This window comes from Nicotiana tabacum, chromosome 17, assembly GCF_000715075.1.
Source record: "Nicotiana tabacum cultivar K326 chromosome 17, ASM71507v2, whole genome shotgun sequence".
Lineage (NCBI taxonomy): Eukaryota > Viridiplantae > Streptophyta > Magnoliopsida > Solanales > Solanaceae > Nicotiana > Nicotiana tabacum.
In genome coordinates, this window is record NC_134096.1 from 80,864,167 (window position 1) to 80,879,874 (window position 15,708).

The following is a 15,708-nucleotide window of genomic DNA, read 5'->3' on the forward strand; positions in this document are numbered from 1 at the left end:
AGGCTCAAGAAGACCTCCGTGCATCTTCTAACAAGATCTAGTTCTTAGAGAGATCACTCGCCCCTTTACAAACTTCTTACGATGCTGCTTTGACTGAAAAAATAGAGTTGGAGGCCGAAGTTGAGCAATGGGAGAGGGATTATGAGGCCCTTGAGGATAAATCAACTCTTGATGTAAGCTGGGCTTTCTTGAACACGCGCCTCGAGACTTTGATGGAGGCTAACCAGGATGGTTTTGACTTGACTGCTGAGATTGCAAAAACTAAAGAAACCATAGAAAAAACTCAGCAGAGTCAAAACTTTTCTTCACCTGAGGTCGGCCTTCCCGAGGGTGATGAACTTACTCCTGGTGAAGTTAGTGTTCAAATCTCTCCTGCTCAAGTCGAACCTTCTGCTACTGATGATGATGCCATCTTGACTTCTCCCGCTGTTGATAGTACTACTTTAGAATTTGCACCATAGTGAACTTGTGTCTGGAAAGTTTATTGTATTTGTTTTTTTATTATTTGTGGAATGGTTGGTAAGTGATGTTTGGCATATTTCGATATGTGTTGATGTTACTTTGCCCATGTTTTAACCACTTTTTGATGTTATTTAATCTTTAAAACACCCAACATGGTGTAATTATTGGTTTGATGACTAATTAAGTTATGTGTGACGATTTAAGGTGTTCGGAGTGCAAAATATGAAGAAAAGGTGGTTTAGCCAGAGGAAGAAGGGTTGGATGCGTCGCATCCAACCTAGGAAAACATCATCCTGCATGCAACCTTAGCAGTGAAGTTGGGCCATAGCGTCCGCCATCGCGTGCAAAGCTGAGAAATGGAGGACAAGGTGGATGCGTCGCATCCACCTTAGCATCAATCCCTGAAGCCGAATTGGACTAGGAATAGGAGAGCTTTGGCCCACGACTTTTGTACGCAATATATAAGCTAAAAACGCCTCTTTTAGGTTATCTAACATATTGGGAAGGGGAAAAAGCCACGACAAAGCTGTGGAGGCCGGAATTCATCAAGTTCCATCTTTCTCCCACCAAACTTAGTAATTTTTATGTTTCTTTATATGATTTGTTGTTTGGCTACCATGTCTATGTGGAGCTAAACTTCACGTTCTAGGGTTGTGGTTCTTCCATGACTATTGTTATTCGGATATTGAGTTTGACTACTTGATTTATCATATTAGTTTATTTATTCAATCTTGCACTTAATTATTTAATTGCTTGATCACCAATTGAATATTATCTACGAATCTAGAATTGAACTCGAAAGTGGGAATTCTATATTGCATACAGGATTGAGTAGGGCAAGTTCTTGAACTCGGGCATCGGGGAACGGATTCGTGGTTAGGATAGACATATACCTAATTGCCTTGCTTGGTTGATTTACAGGAATTATAAATGCGTTCTTGTTGATTCTAACTCCATAGACATATAGGCGTTAGGTTAGCTTGAATAGGCGAGTAAGAACTCGACAGATTCTTATGAGCATTAACCCTGTCAACCAATAAGCTAGATAAATTAGTCGGTCAATTCAATTGAAGAATACAATAGGATTGTTAGATAGCCCATAACCCTAGATCGTTTTCATTACATTGATATCATTAAAATCTGCTCTTTCTCTGTTCAAAGTTTATTATTTATATTTTTCTTATTTAATTAGTTGGAATAAAATATTTTTAGATTTAATTCTTGTTTAGATAATTAGGATAGTCTAATTTAGTTAATAGTTAATCATAAGTCCTCGTGGGTTCGACATCCGACTTTTAGTCACTTTATTACTCGACGACCGCGTATACTTGCGTGAGTGTGTTTGGTCGCAACAAGTTTTTGGCGCCGTTGCCAGGGACTTAGAAATTAGCTACGTGACTAAGTTAAGCTTTTATTAGATATTTGTTTTCAAGTTTTAATTTTCAGTTTGCCTGGTTTGTGTCAACGCAGGGTCTTCTCTCGAATGCAGAGGAGTAGAAGTGCAAACAACCTCATTCCTCTTGATCCAGAAATCGAACGAACACTACATAGAGTGAGAAGGGAACACGAAGCTAGAACGAGAATAGAAAGAGATTTGGACATCGCAGTCCAACCACAGCCAATAGATATGGCAGGCAATGAAGAGCGTCCGGTAATTGAAGCCGCAAGGCCCAATCTTGCGAATATGACTCAGGCTATTGTGAAGCCTGATATCACTGGGCATTTTGAACTCAAACAGTACATGGTACAGCTGATTCAGTCCACAGGACAATATGTGGGTCTATCTCATGAGGACCCGCAGAGGCATATTCAGAACTTCTTGGAAATCACGGACACTTACAATTATCTGAACGTCTCCAAGGACTATGTCAGGCTGACACTATTCCCTTTTTCACTGTTGGGGGAAGCTAAAGAATGGTTGCAAAAGGAGCCCGCGAACTCTATCCACACTTGGGATGATCTAGCAAGGAAATTCCTGATCAAGTTTTTCCCAACTAAGAAGACAAAGTCGTTGAGGAGCCAAATTCTTGGGTTCCAACAACGGGATGGCGAGACACTTCGTCAAGCTTGGGAAAGATACAAGAAGCTACTCAGAGACTGCCCGCATCATTGTCAAACTGATGAGGTATTGGGTCACACTTTTGTTGATGGGTTAGATGAAGCATCAAAGATGAATCTTGACTCAGCTTATAGGGGTAGTTGCATGCCAAGACCGTATAGTGAAATACAACTCTTGCTAAATAATTTCACTGCTAATGACCATAATTGGCAAGGAGAGGGGGATTCACGAAGGGGAATTAAACAGAAGGCCGCCGGTTTGATTGAGCTTGATGACTTTTCCGCCATGAGAGCCGATATAGCAAAATTGGCAAATCAGATGAATAGAATGACAACACAACAAATGCAACATGTACAGCAGATGTCTATTTGTTGCGAACTATGCGGAGACAGTCATATGATTGACATGTGCCCCACGAATCCTGAATCTATATACTATGTGGGGCAACAAAACAGAGGTCCTATGAATCAACATGTGCAATATGGGAACACTTACAACCCAAACTGGAGGAATCATCCTAACTTCTCATGGGGCAGAAGTCAACAGAATCAGTATAGGCCTCAAGGGAATTTTACTCAACCTCAGAAGCCACCCCAACAAATGGAAGAAAGTACGAATGACTTGCTGAAAAAGTTGTTACTAGACAATCAACAGCTCAGGACCGATTTCAGAAATCTTGAGAGGCAAATGGGGCAGTTAGCAGCAAACCAAAATACTAGACCTACAGGCTCACTTCCCAGTGATACAGAGAAGAACCCTCAAATTAATGCAGTTACACTTAGAAACGGGAGGGAACTAGAGGAAGTGCCAAGGAAGATAAAAGAAAAACCTATACCTGGGGGGAGTTGACACCTAAGGCAACACAAGAGTCAAAGGAAGATGATGCAAGTTCAGAGCGAATGGAGGTTACAAGGCCACCACCACCTTTCCCCCAAAGATTGCAGAAAAGGAATGACGATCGCATGTTCAACAAATTTCTCTCCATGTTGAGTCAGGTTCAATTAAATATTCCATTAGTGGATGTACTTCGTGAAATTCCAAAGTACGCTAAGTACATAAAAGACATAGTGGCTCATAAGAGGAAATTGACTGAGTTCGAGATGGTTGCACTTACTGAGGAGTGCACATCAAGGGTCCAAAACAAGCTTCCCCAAAAGCTTAAGGACCCTGGCAGCTTCACCATTCCAGTACAAATCGGTAATATTAACATGGGACGTGCTCTGTGTGATTTGGGTGCAAGCATAAATCTGATGCCTTTATCCTTGTTTAAGCAATTAGGTCTGGGAGCTCCGAGACCAACCACCGTGATGTTGCAATTAGCTGATAGGTCCATAGCCTACCCCGAAGGAGTGATTGAAGATGTGCTGCTGCAAATTGGAAAATTCATCTTCCCAGCTGACTTCATTATTCTAGACTTCGAGGCTGATGAACAAGTTCCAATCATATTGGGACGACCTCTCTTGGCTACTGGCGATGCAATAATTAAAGTGAGAGAAGGGAAAATGATTATGAGAGTGGACAACGAGGAGGCAGTCTTCAATGTCTACAAAGCAATCCAACTCCCCCGCCACTATGAGGAGCTCTCTATGATATCTGTGGTGGAGGTGGATGAGAAACTTCTTGACACGAGTGTATATCTAGGCGACTGTTTAGAAAAAGCAATCATGATGTTTGATAGCTTGGAGATGGATGATGAGGTTGAGGAGATGATGCATATCCTAGATACATCATGTGGTTACATGCAAGGAATAATCCCGTTTGAGCCCCTGAATAGGCCAAGTGGCCCCCCACCAAAGCCGTCAATTGAAAAAGCTCCAAATTTGGAACTTAAACCCCTACCCCCTCACCTTCAATATGCTTATTTGGGAAGTTCTGACACTTTACCTGTTATTATTTCTGCTCACTTGTCTAAATTACAGGAAGAAAAGCTATTAAGGGTGCTACGTGAGCACAAGCGAGCAATTGGGTGGACAATGTCTGACATTAAAGGCATTAGTCCAGCTTTCTGCATGCACAAAATCCTCATGGAGGACGGACACAAGCCAAGTGTAGAACACCAACGCCGACTAAATCCAATCATGAAAGAAGTGGTAAGGAAAGAAGTGATTAAGTGGCTTGATGCAGGTATTGTATTTCCAATCTCTGATAGTAAATGGGTAAGCCCCGTTCAATGTGTGCCGAAGAAAGGGGGGATAACCGTAGTAGTTAATGAAAATAATGACTTAATTCCTACAAGAACTGTAACTGGATGGAGAATTTGCATAGATTACAGAAAACTGAACAATGCCACCCGGAAAGACCACTTTCCCCTTCCTTTTATTGACCAAATGCTTGATAGATTAGCTGGCCAGGAATACTACTGTTTCCTGGACGGTTATTCAGGGTATAATCAGATTGCTATAGCCCCAGAAGACCAAGAGAAAACTACATTTACATGTCCTTATGGCACGTATGCGTTCAAGAGAATGCCCTTCGGTCTTTGTAATGCACCTGCGACTTTTCAAAGGTGTATGATGGCTATTTTCACTGACATGGTTGAAAGATATGTAGAAGTATTCATGGACGATTTTTCTGTGTTTGGATGTTCTTTTGATAGTTGTTTGATGAACCTTGATAAAGTGCTAGCTAGGTGTGAAGAGACGAACTTGGTGCTAAACTGGGAAAAGTGCCATTTCATGGTACGTGAAGGTATAGTTTTGGGGCACAAGGTTTCAAAAGATGGTCTACAGGTGGATAAAGCAAAGGTGGAGACGATCGAAAAATTGCCCCCGCCGACATCCATCAAAGGCATTCGCAGTTTCTTGGGTCATGCAGGTTTTTATCGTCGTTTCATTAAAGATTTTTCGAAAATTTCTTCCCCTTTGTGCAGGCTTCTAGAGAAAGACATTACCTTCAAGTTTGATAATGCATGTCTGAAAGCATTTGAGGAGCTGAAGGGAAGATTGGTGACTGCACCAATTATCATTGGCCCCGATTGGGCACAACCATTTAAGTTGATGTGCGATGCAAGTGACATAGCAATTGGAGCGGTGTTGGGGCAAAGGAGGGATAAAATCTTTCACTCCATTTATTATGCAAGCAAAACTATGAATCCAGCTCAGATGAATTATACAGTGACTGAAAAGGAGTTGCTTGCAGTGGTGTGGGCGTTTGACAAGTTCAGATCCTATCTAGTGGGAACCAAAGTCATCGTCTACACAGATCATTCAGCTATCAGATACCTATTTGAAAAGAAAGACGCCAAGCCGAGGCTGATTCGTTGGGTCCTCCTCTTGCAAGAATTTGACTTAGAGATCCGAGATCGAAAAGGGACAGAAAATCAAGTGGCCGATCATTTGTCCAGATTAGAGAGCCAGAACCATGTAGCTGAAGGAGGGTCAATTAAAGAAACATTTCCGGATGAGCAAATATTAGCAATCACCTCAGGTGAAGCCCCATGGTATGCAGATTATGTGAATTTTATCGCAAGTGGGGTAACGCCACTAGAATGGACAGCTGACAATAGAAGAAGATTCCTACATGATGTAAGGTTCTACGTGTGGGATGAGCCATTCCTATATAGGCAGTGTGCAGATCAGTTGGTGAGAAGGTGTGTTCCTGAGGAAGAGATGAAGGCTATACTACATGACTGCCATGCGTCACCATATGGAGGTCATCATGGCGGGGATAGAACCGCCCAAAAAGTGCTACAATCAGGTTTTTATTGGCCAAAATTGTTTAAGGATGCACATGCCTTCGTTAAAAATTGTGATAGATGCCAAAGAACTGGAACTATCACGAGGAAGCACGAGATGCCCTTGCAAAATATACTGGCGGTAGAACTTTTTGATGTTTGGGGGATTGATTTTATGGGACCATTCCCATATTCTAACGGACACAGATACATCTTGGTGGCGGTCGACTATGTTTCTAAGTGGGTAGAGGCCATAGCTCTTCCTACTAACGACGCAAAGGTTGTGGTAGGCTTTGTAAAGAAGCACATCTTCACATGTTTTGGGACCCCAAGAGTGTTGATAAGCGACGGGGGAACTCACTTTTGTAACAAACTGCTGAATAATATTCTTGCAAAATACGGAGTCAAGCACAAAGTTTCCACTGCCTATCATCCCCAAACGAGTGGTCAAGTAGAAGTTTCCAACAGAGAGGTCAAGCAGATTTTGGAAAAGACAGTAAGTATGAATAGAAAGGACTGGGCCGGGAAGCTGGATGACGCATTATGGGCATATCGCACTGCGTACAAGACCCCAATAGGCACTTCTCCGTACAGGTTGGTTTATGGGAAGGCCTGCCATCTGCCCGTCGAGCTTGAACACAAAGCATATTGGGCGATTAAAAAGCTAAATATGGAGATGGACTTGGCCGGTGAGAAGAGATTGCTACAACTCAACGAGCTTGATGAGTTTCGATTGCATGCGTATGAAAATGCCAAATTGTATAAAGAGAAGACCAAAAGATGGCATGATAAGCATATCCAACATCGTGAGTTTGAACCAGGTCAAGAAATTCTACTGTTTAATTCAAGGCTAAAGCTTTTTCCAGGAAAGCTTAAATCTCGATGGTCGGGTCCGTTTGAAGTGGTTAGTGTGAAACCTCATGGTGCGATAGAATTGTGTGATAAGGGGTCCAATACGACATTCTTGGTAAATGGCCAAAGAGTAAAACACAATTGGGGTGGTGACATTGCACGTCACAAGACCACAATGGATTTAGTGGAGGCATGAAGAACATGTTGCGTCGTGCCGCGACGTTAAATCAGGCGCTTCTTGGGAGGCCACCCAAGTTAGTTAGTTTATTTTTATTTTTATTTTTAAATTTTTTTTTCTTTTTGTAGGACATAGATCTTATTCAAAAAAAAAAAATAAAATAAATAAAAAGTTCCCCAGATATGAGAAAACGAGGCGGATGCGTCGCGTTCCCCTCAGCAAAAAAAAAAAAAAATTTTTTTGACGGGCCAATTGCTCAAGGCAGTGAAGTCTGCCTATCGCGCCCGTATCGCGTCCGAAAATTTTTGAAGGAAGACAAGGGGATGCGTCGCGTCAAAGCTCGCACGCACAGGTAAGTAATATATATTTTAACACATCTTAAGATAACCTATTCGAAAAAAACGTTTCTTGCGACGCATCCACTCGTCTCTTTTTGGCGACGCCTCCAAACGCAGAACAGAATTCTCTCATCGAAATTGTAACGCATACAAACGCAATAAGCTCAAACGCGACAGGTACGCATCATCCTCTTCGTTCTTCCGTTGGCTTCTCTCCTAATTCGTCTCTCCTCCCTCCTTCAATGGTAGCAACAAGTAGGTTTTGCAATTTCAAGATTTTTAGGGCTGTCGTTCTTGGTAGTTGTAATGGTTGCGAGATGATAAACTATAATTCCCTTCATCTCGTCCAACTTTGGGAGGGTAGTTGCATTGCTCAACTGATAGAATGAACTAGGCACACTTGTTGCATACCACATGTTCGACGAATTGTCCCTGAGGAAAATTTAGGCGTCGGTGAAGTCTGAGTAACCGAGCAACATTGGTGTATGCTTGAGAATAAGTGTGGGGTCGAGTGAGGGGCTATGTGAAATTGAATTTTTGAAGAGAGTTATCACATACTTGCTGAAAGTCATGAGCTACAATTCCATGAAGAGTGAATGGCATGACTTTACGAATAAATTGAAGTCTGCAAGCTGTTGCAATTGCTTTCAAGCTGAACTTCGCTGTTTCATCTGCTAATTGTTGAATTCTTTGCATTGCAGGTACTTAGATTCGTAAAATGACAGCAGCGAGTAAACCATCCAAGCAACAAGACAAAGATGGTAACAAGCAACCGCCCAAAAAGCCTACCGGAAGGGCAGCGGGCGGTCCAAATCCACAGAAAAAAAGGAAGCGGACGGAGAAGGAAATGGAACTGCTGCCTAGGCAGTTAAGTGATGATTCAGAGCAAGAGGAGGAGGAAACATTGGTCAGGAGGACAGTGAAGAAGGGTATTACACCAAGCAAAGGAATAGAGATACGAGAGCCTGTGACATACCAAAGAAAAGCTTCGAGAATGAGTGCTCCGACTGATAAAGGGAAGGAGAAGATTACTACAGAATCTGAATCCGATTCCGATTCGGACAATGACCACCTACAGGTCAACATGAGTGATGAAGACGAGGGTGAACCCATAGACTGAGTTGATTGGGAGAAATACTTTGTTAATGAGAAGGCATTCCGAGCCTATAAGAAGATACCGGTTTCAAAGAAGTATATTCCGGAAAAGCCGATAAACATCGGACCACTTAAGACAAAGTACTCAGAGTTTCTCAAGTCAATTCGAGAGGTGCAAAAATGGGGACCCATTCTGAAAGGTCACGGCAAAGCCAACCTCACCATTGTTAGAGAGCTCTACGCCAATTGGCGTCACGCAAGGGGAAACATTGTGCGAGTAAGAGGGGTAGATATTAATGTGTCAGCTGAAGCTCTGAATAACTTCTTAAGGGTGCCACACACACTTACAGACAGGTTTGACGCCATATGCAAAACACCAGATTATGCACACATTAAGTCTGTCCTATGCCCTACCAGGAAGGATGCAGAATGGAAGCATGGGAGTATGGAGTACCACTCTATAGCAAAGGAATTCATGAGTGCGTTAGCACGTGTGGCTCTAAATTTCATTTGTAACCGCCTGCTGCCATGCCAACATAAAACTGATGTCCCTCGTTACCGCGCACTCGTATTATATGCTTTATTAGAGGGGATACCACTCAACTTCGGAGCCATCATGCATGATCAAATGCAGCGAACCAGGATGAATTACAAGTGGAGGCTGTTCTTTGCTAATACCCTAACGGCTTTTTTAACAGAGAGGGGAGTACTATGGGACAAGGAGAATGACGACATTGAGGCTAAAGCTCCAGGACCATATGATGTCACTCATGTTCTAGAGCCGAACAAGGGAAGGTCTTCTAAGCTCACCATCCAACAATTATTTGAGCATATGCAAGCAGATATGCAAGAGAACAGGGCTGAGCTGATAGCGACTCGTGTCGAGTTGAGTGCCACCAGGGATGAGTTGAGACAGACTCGTGCGGATCTAAGCCGAGTTCAGACCGAGCAGGCCACGATGATGAAGGAGATATCATTACTCCTCAGAGCTCTGGTTCAATGTGCAGGTACAGACATCTCCCAGCTGATTGCATCATCCACTGCCGGACCATCCACTCCTGTTCCTCCCATAGTCACCGAGGCTCCACTCAACAGGCCTACTGAGGTCGCTGTAACACCTGATACAGAATCCGCACCAGTTGTTGATGATAGGAATGCTATGGATGCAGATGCTCCTCCACAGACTGCGGATGAGCCCTCCACCTTGACTTGAGGGAGTTCTTCTCACCCTACTTTACCTTGTTTGTGTGCGTTGGGGACAACGCACAGTCCTAAGTGTGGGGTGGGGGTGATTCATGTTTGATGTATGGATGAATGTACTAATATATTCACTGGATTAATGGCATAAAATAGCAGTAAATTCATCTATATGGAGTAACTATCAGTTTATCTATCAGTTTATCATTATGAAAAAAAAAATAAAAAATAAAAAATATATATATTATATATATATATATATATATATATATATATATAGTATCTTTGTAGATAGTAATAATCCCCTGTGGTTTTTCTTTGTGCCTCGGTTCTTTTCCATGGGATGTAGTTTGAACCGGGTAATTTTGTTTTCTTTTTAGAGTAGAGTAGGAATGTAGGGAATAAAAGGAGGAAGAATGATGAACCTAGGTGACCTTGACTTGGTTGATAATGGCATATTTAAGCTTTTACATATGTAATATCTTCCCTTCTCACTCTGAAATTATTGATGATGCCTTGTTAAAACGGATAGCATGTTTTGTGGCGCCTATTTCTCATTTTCTTGACTTGTGTTCACTTTGCGCTTAATGCTTAATATCTCGTTGCTCCGTGAATACTTGCATTGTTTGAGAGTCGGAATGTGACCGTCCTTAGCGAGTCATGTGCCATGTGTGGTGAGGTTTTTGTGTAGTCCATGTAGTGTACTTGTGTCTAGAACTTGCCCGGTATGTGAGTTGAAGCGAAATTTTAGGTGATGCTCGGTTTGAAAAATGATTTTAGGCTTTCTTTGATCTTTTTGAGCTTATTGCTTATCACAAATAAAATCTATCCCTAGTTAACCCTTTTGAGCCTGTAGACCTTTTATTTGGTACCCACATTACAAGCCTATACCCTTTTTATTCTTAATTGACATTGTTTTGATCCTTTTACCTCTTAAAGCACTTTAATTGTTAGATGAGCGCTAAAAGAAGTAAGAAGGGACTAAGTGTGAGGTGACTTTTGAGTGGAACCAATGAAAGAAAGAGGGGTGCACTTATTTTGTAAAATAATACGCCACTAGCGAAAAAAAGAAAGAAAAAAAAAAGAAAAAAAAAGAAGAAAAATATAGAGGAATAAATTGTTGTCTTATTCTTGCTAGTGGGTATGAATTAAAGTAGTGCTTAAAGAAAGAGAAAATATTGTTGGGGTGATATTATTTGTGAAATTGAAGTGGTGTTGAAGAATTTGCGCTTAAGTTATTTGATGATGTGTTAAAGTGCTTAGGAGGTTGAGTCACTATTCCTAAAATATATCCTACCCGTCCCTTAGCCCACATTACAACCATGAAAAAGTCCTAATTGATTTTAGATCGAGCGAGCTTACATTAGTAGAGATTTACATTAAGGGCAAGCCTATGGTACCGACTACATGCATGTGACTTCTTTTGTGAGAGTGAGCGATTTTCTTTGTGAGCATGAGATTCGAATGTGTGGATTGATTCTACTCTCTCTGCTTTTGTTGTGAGGGCACATGGTTTCACGAGGGATAGGTAACGTTATTAGACTTCTCTATGATGTTGGTTGTTCAAGCCATGAGTGCATAGTGACATTGAGTCGGTTTTTGAGGTTAGGATTGTTGTGAGCATGTTGTCTTTGTTCGAATATTTTTAAAGAATGGCATAAGTAAAGGGAAGGGTATGTGATGCATAGCCTAGAGCCTAATTGTTGCAAATAACCACGGTCAGAGGTGCAGTGTGCTTTGAATGATAAGAGCTAAATTTTGTTTCGTCTACTATAGGATGGTTTGTTCGAGGACGAACAAAGGTTTAAGTGTGGGGTAGTGATGTTCGGCATATTTCGATATGTGTTGATGTTACTTTGCCCATGTTTTAACCACTTTTTGATGTTATTTAATCTTTAAAACACCCAACATGGTGTAATTATTGGTTTGATGACTAATTAAGTTATGTGTGACGATTTAAGGTGTTCGGAGTGCAAAATATGAAGAAAAGGTGGTTTAGCCAGAGGAAGAAGGGTTGGATGCGTCGCATCCAACCTAGGAAAACATCATCCTGCATGCAACCTTAGCAGTGAAGTTGGGCCATAGCGTCCGCCATCGCGTGCAAAGCTGAGAAATGGAGGACAAGGTGGATGCGTCGCATCCACCTTAGCATCAATCCCTGAAGCCGAATTGGACTAGGAATAGGAGAGCTTTGGCCCACGACTTTTGTACGCAATATATAAGCTAAAAACGCCTCTTTTAGGTTATCTAACATATTGGGAAGGGGGAAAAGCCACGACAAAGCTGTGGAGGCCGGAATTCATCAAGTTCCATCTTTCTCCCACCAAACTTAGTAATTTTTATGTTTCTTTGTATGATTTGTTGTTTGGCTACCATGTCTATGTGGAGCTAAACTTCACGTTCTAGGGTTGTGGTTCTTCCATGACTATTGTTATTCGGATATTGAGTTTGACTACTTGATTTATCATATTAGTTTATTTATTCAATCTTGCACTTAATTATTTAATTGCTTGATCACCAATTGAATATTATCTACGAATCTAGAATTGAACTCGAAAGTGGGAATTCTATATTGCATACAGGATTGAGTAGGGCAAGTTCTTGAACTCGGGCATCGGGGAACGGATTCGTGGTTAGGATAGACATATACCTAATTGCCTTGCTTGGTTGATTTACAGGAATTATAAATGCGTTCTTGTTGATTCTAACTCCATAGACATATAGGCGTTAGGTTAGCTTGAATAGGCGAGTAAGAACTCGACAGATTCTTATGAGCATTAACCCTGTCAACCAATAAGCTAGATAAATTAGTCGGTCAATTCAATTGAAGAATACAATAGGATTGTTAGATAGCCCATAACCCTAGATCGTTTTCATTACATTGATATCATTAAAATCTGCTCTTTCTCTGTTCAAAGTTTATTATTTATATTTTTCTTATTTAATTAGTTGGAATAAAATATTTTTAGATTTAATTCTTGTTTAGATAATTAGGATAGTCTAATTTAGTTAATAGTTAATCATAAGTCCTCGTGGGTTCGACATCCGACTTTTAGTCACTTTATTACTCGATGACCGCGTATACTTGCGTGAGTGTGTTTGGTCGCAACAGTAAGCTTAATATCAAATACTTTGGTTTGAATTAAGTTTACACTCAGTTTTAACCGGGTTTATATAATATTTCATTTTGAGTTTCTGTTCTACTCTGCATTTAAAAGTGCTTCAATACTCCGTGGCTTTTTGAACAGGCACGAATTATAAAAGAGGGCCCTTTTATAAATGACACTTAATGAAGAAAACGTCCCAACTTCATAATGGTGTAAACATACGAAAGAAGAAATAGGAACACACATGTTTCTTTGAATAACTTTGAGGAAGTTTTGTATCATTCGAACTTTCAAATTGTATAATACTTTACATGTATTCAAGTATCATCTATAACTCTTTCGTAACTGTTTTCTTTACAACAGATTTTGTAAAATTCAAGGGTATATCTTGCCACCCATGACTAATATTGCCTTTAACCTAAACATTCGTAAGATTTTGAAATTTAGATCCATGAGTGTATTCTTCATAGGTTTTTGAACCAGGCTTGCATTTTTGGCTCTTGATTTTGCTCTTAACTTTCGATTTGTTGGGTTAATAATAGGCTTGACTTGAATTCTGACTTTTCCAGTCTTCTTTGCCTTCCTTATATATATATATATATAGTCCTCCAAGTGTTTGAGCTTTGAAGTATGAAATCTCGAGCTTTGAAGTACGAAATCTCGAGCACTTGATTATTTTTGAAATCTCGAGCACTTGATTATTCCTTTCATGTGGTCCATTTCCTGAAAAGGAAAAACATACGGGACTCGGAGGTATATATAATTTAGATGATGACTGCTTAACCCTTTATATTTCCATCAGAAAGGTTGCAACCCTAGACCGGGAATAATGTTGCTTCCGTATGTCCTTCATGTCTAATATCATCATTTGGTGTGGGCTAGCTTTTTGCCTATCATCTAAAATTATTAGTATAATTTTAACTGTACAAAATAAAAATCGTAATTGAACGATACCTGACAGTGTGATAAGTTTTGCTGAGAAATAGTATTTCTTTAAATGAACAGCATTCCAACTCGAGGGTAAAACCTTGCCATCCATGGTTTCTAACTCGTAGGCACCTTTTCCAGCAATACCTAGAACTTTATAGGGTCCTTCCCAATTTGGATTTAACTTTCCTGCTCCGGTTATTTTTGTTGATTGAAAAACCTTTTTAAGAACGAAGTCCCCAATTTTGAAGTACCTAAGGTGAGCTGTTGTAGTATCGTTCTATGCTTTGCTTTTGTGCTGCCATTCGCATTAGAGTTGCTTCTCTTATTTGTTCGAGTAAGTCCAAGTTTGTTCTTAACTCCTCATTGTTCAATTCTTCCTTTGACAATGTGAATCTCGTGCTTGGTTCTCCTATTTCAACTGGGATTAAAGCTTCTGAACCGTACACAAGCGAAAATAAAGTTTCTCCCGTAACTGTTTTTGATGTGGTTCTATAAGCCCATAATACTCCTGGTAATTCTTCAGGCCAATTCCCTTTTGATTTTTCTAGTCTCTTCTTCAAATTATTGATGAAAATCTTATTTGTTTACTCAGCTTGTCCATTTGCCACGAGATGGTAAGGTGAAGAGGTTATTCGTTTGATTTGCCAACTTTGAAAGAACTCCGTGATTTTTGAGCCTATAAATTGTGGGCCATTATCACATACGATTTCTTTTGGAACTCCAAATCGGCATATGATGTTCCACTAAATGAAGTCTTTCACCTCCTTTTCTCGTACCTGTTTGAAAGCTCTTGCCTCTACCCATTTTGAAAAGTAATCTGTTAACACTAATATGAACTGTACCTTACCTTTAGCTTGTGGTAAAGGCCCTACTATATCCATTCCCCATTTCATAAATGGCCACGGGAAAATAAATGTATGTAATAACTCTGCAGGTCGATGCATATTATTGGCACTTATCACACTTGGCTACAAAATTTTCCTCATCATTCTTCCATTTTAGGCCAGTAGTATCTTGCCCTGATTAGTGTTTTAACTAAAGATCTTCCACCTGCATGATTTCCGCAATGTCCTTCATGTATTTCCCTCATCACGTACTCCGTTTGATTGGGTTCAAGGCACCTTACTAAAGGACCGCCAAATATTTTTCGATATAAATTGTCTCGAATTAGGCAGTAACGAGCAGCTTTCTGTCGAAGCATTAGAGATTCTTTCTTGCCTTCAGGTACGATCCCGTACTGCAAAAAATTAACAATCTCGTTTCTCTAATCCCAGGTTAAATTATTAAAGATTACCTCGTGTTTATCCTGGTCAAGTGCTGAATGAAATAAATGGATTACAATAGCATTTTCCTCATTCGTTACTTCTGCAACTGAAGCAAGGTTAGCCAACGCGTCTGCTTCTGCGTTTTCTTCCCTGGGTATTTGCACGATCTTTCATGATTGGAATTGCCTTACCAGTTCTCGTGCCTTTTCCAAGTATTGTTGCATTCGTGCCTCTCTAGCAGTGTAAGTCCCCTGCATCTGATTGACTACCAGTTGAGAGTCACTTTTAATCATGATTTGCTCTATGGAGAGTTCTCGTGCTAGTTCCAAACCTGCAATTACAGCTTCATACTCTGCTTCATTGTTAGTAATTGGGTGACATTTAATTGCTTGTCTTATACTTTCACCTGAGGGTGGGATTAAGACAATACCTAAACTGGCTCCTTTGATATTTGAAGAGCCATCAATAAATAAAGTCCATGTACCTGGATTAGCTCCAGTAAAAATTTGTAATTCTTTTTCTACTTCAGAAATTATTTTTGTATTAAAATCT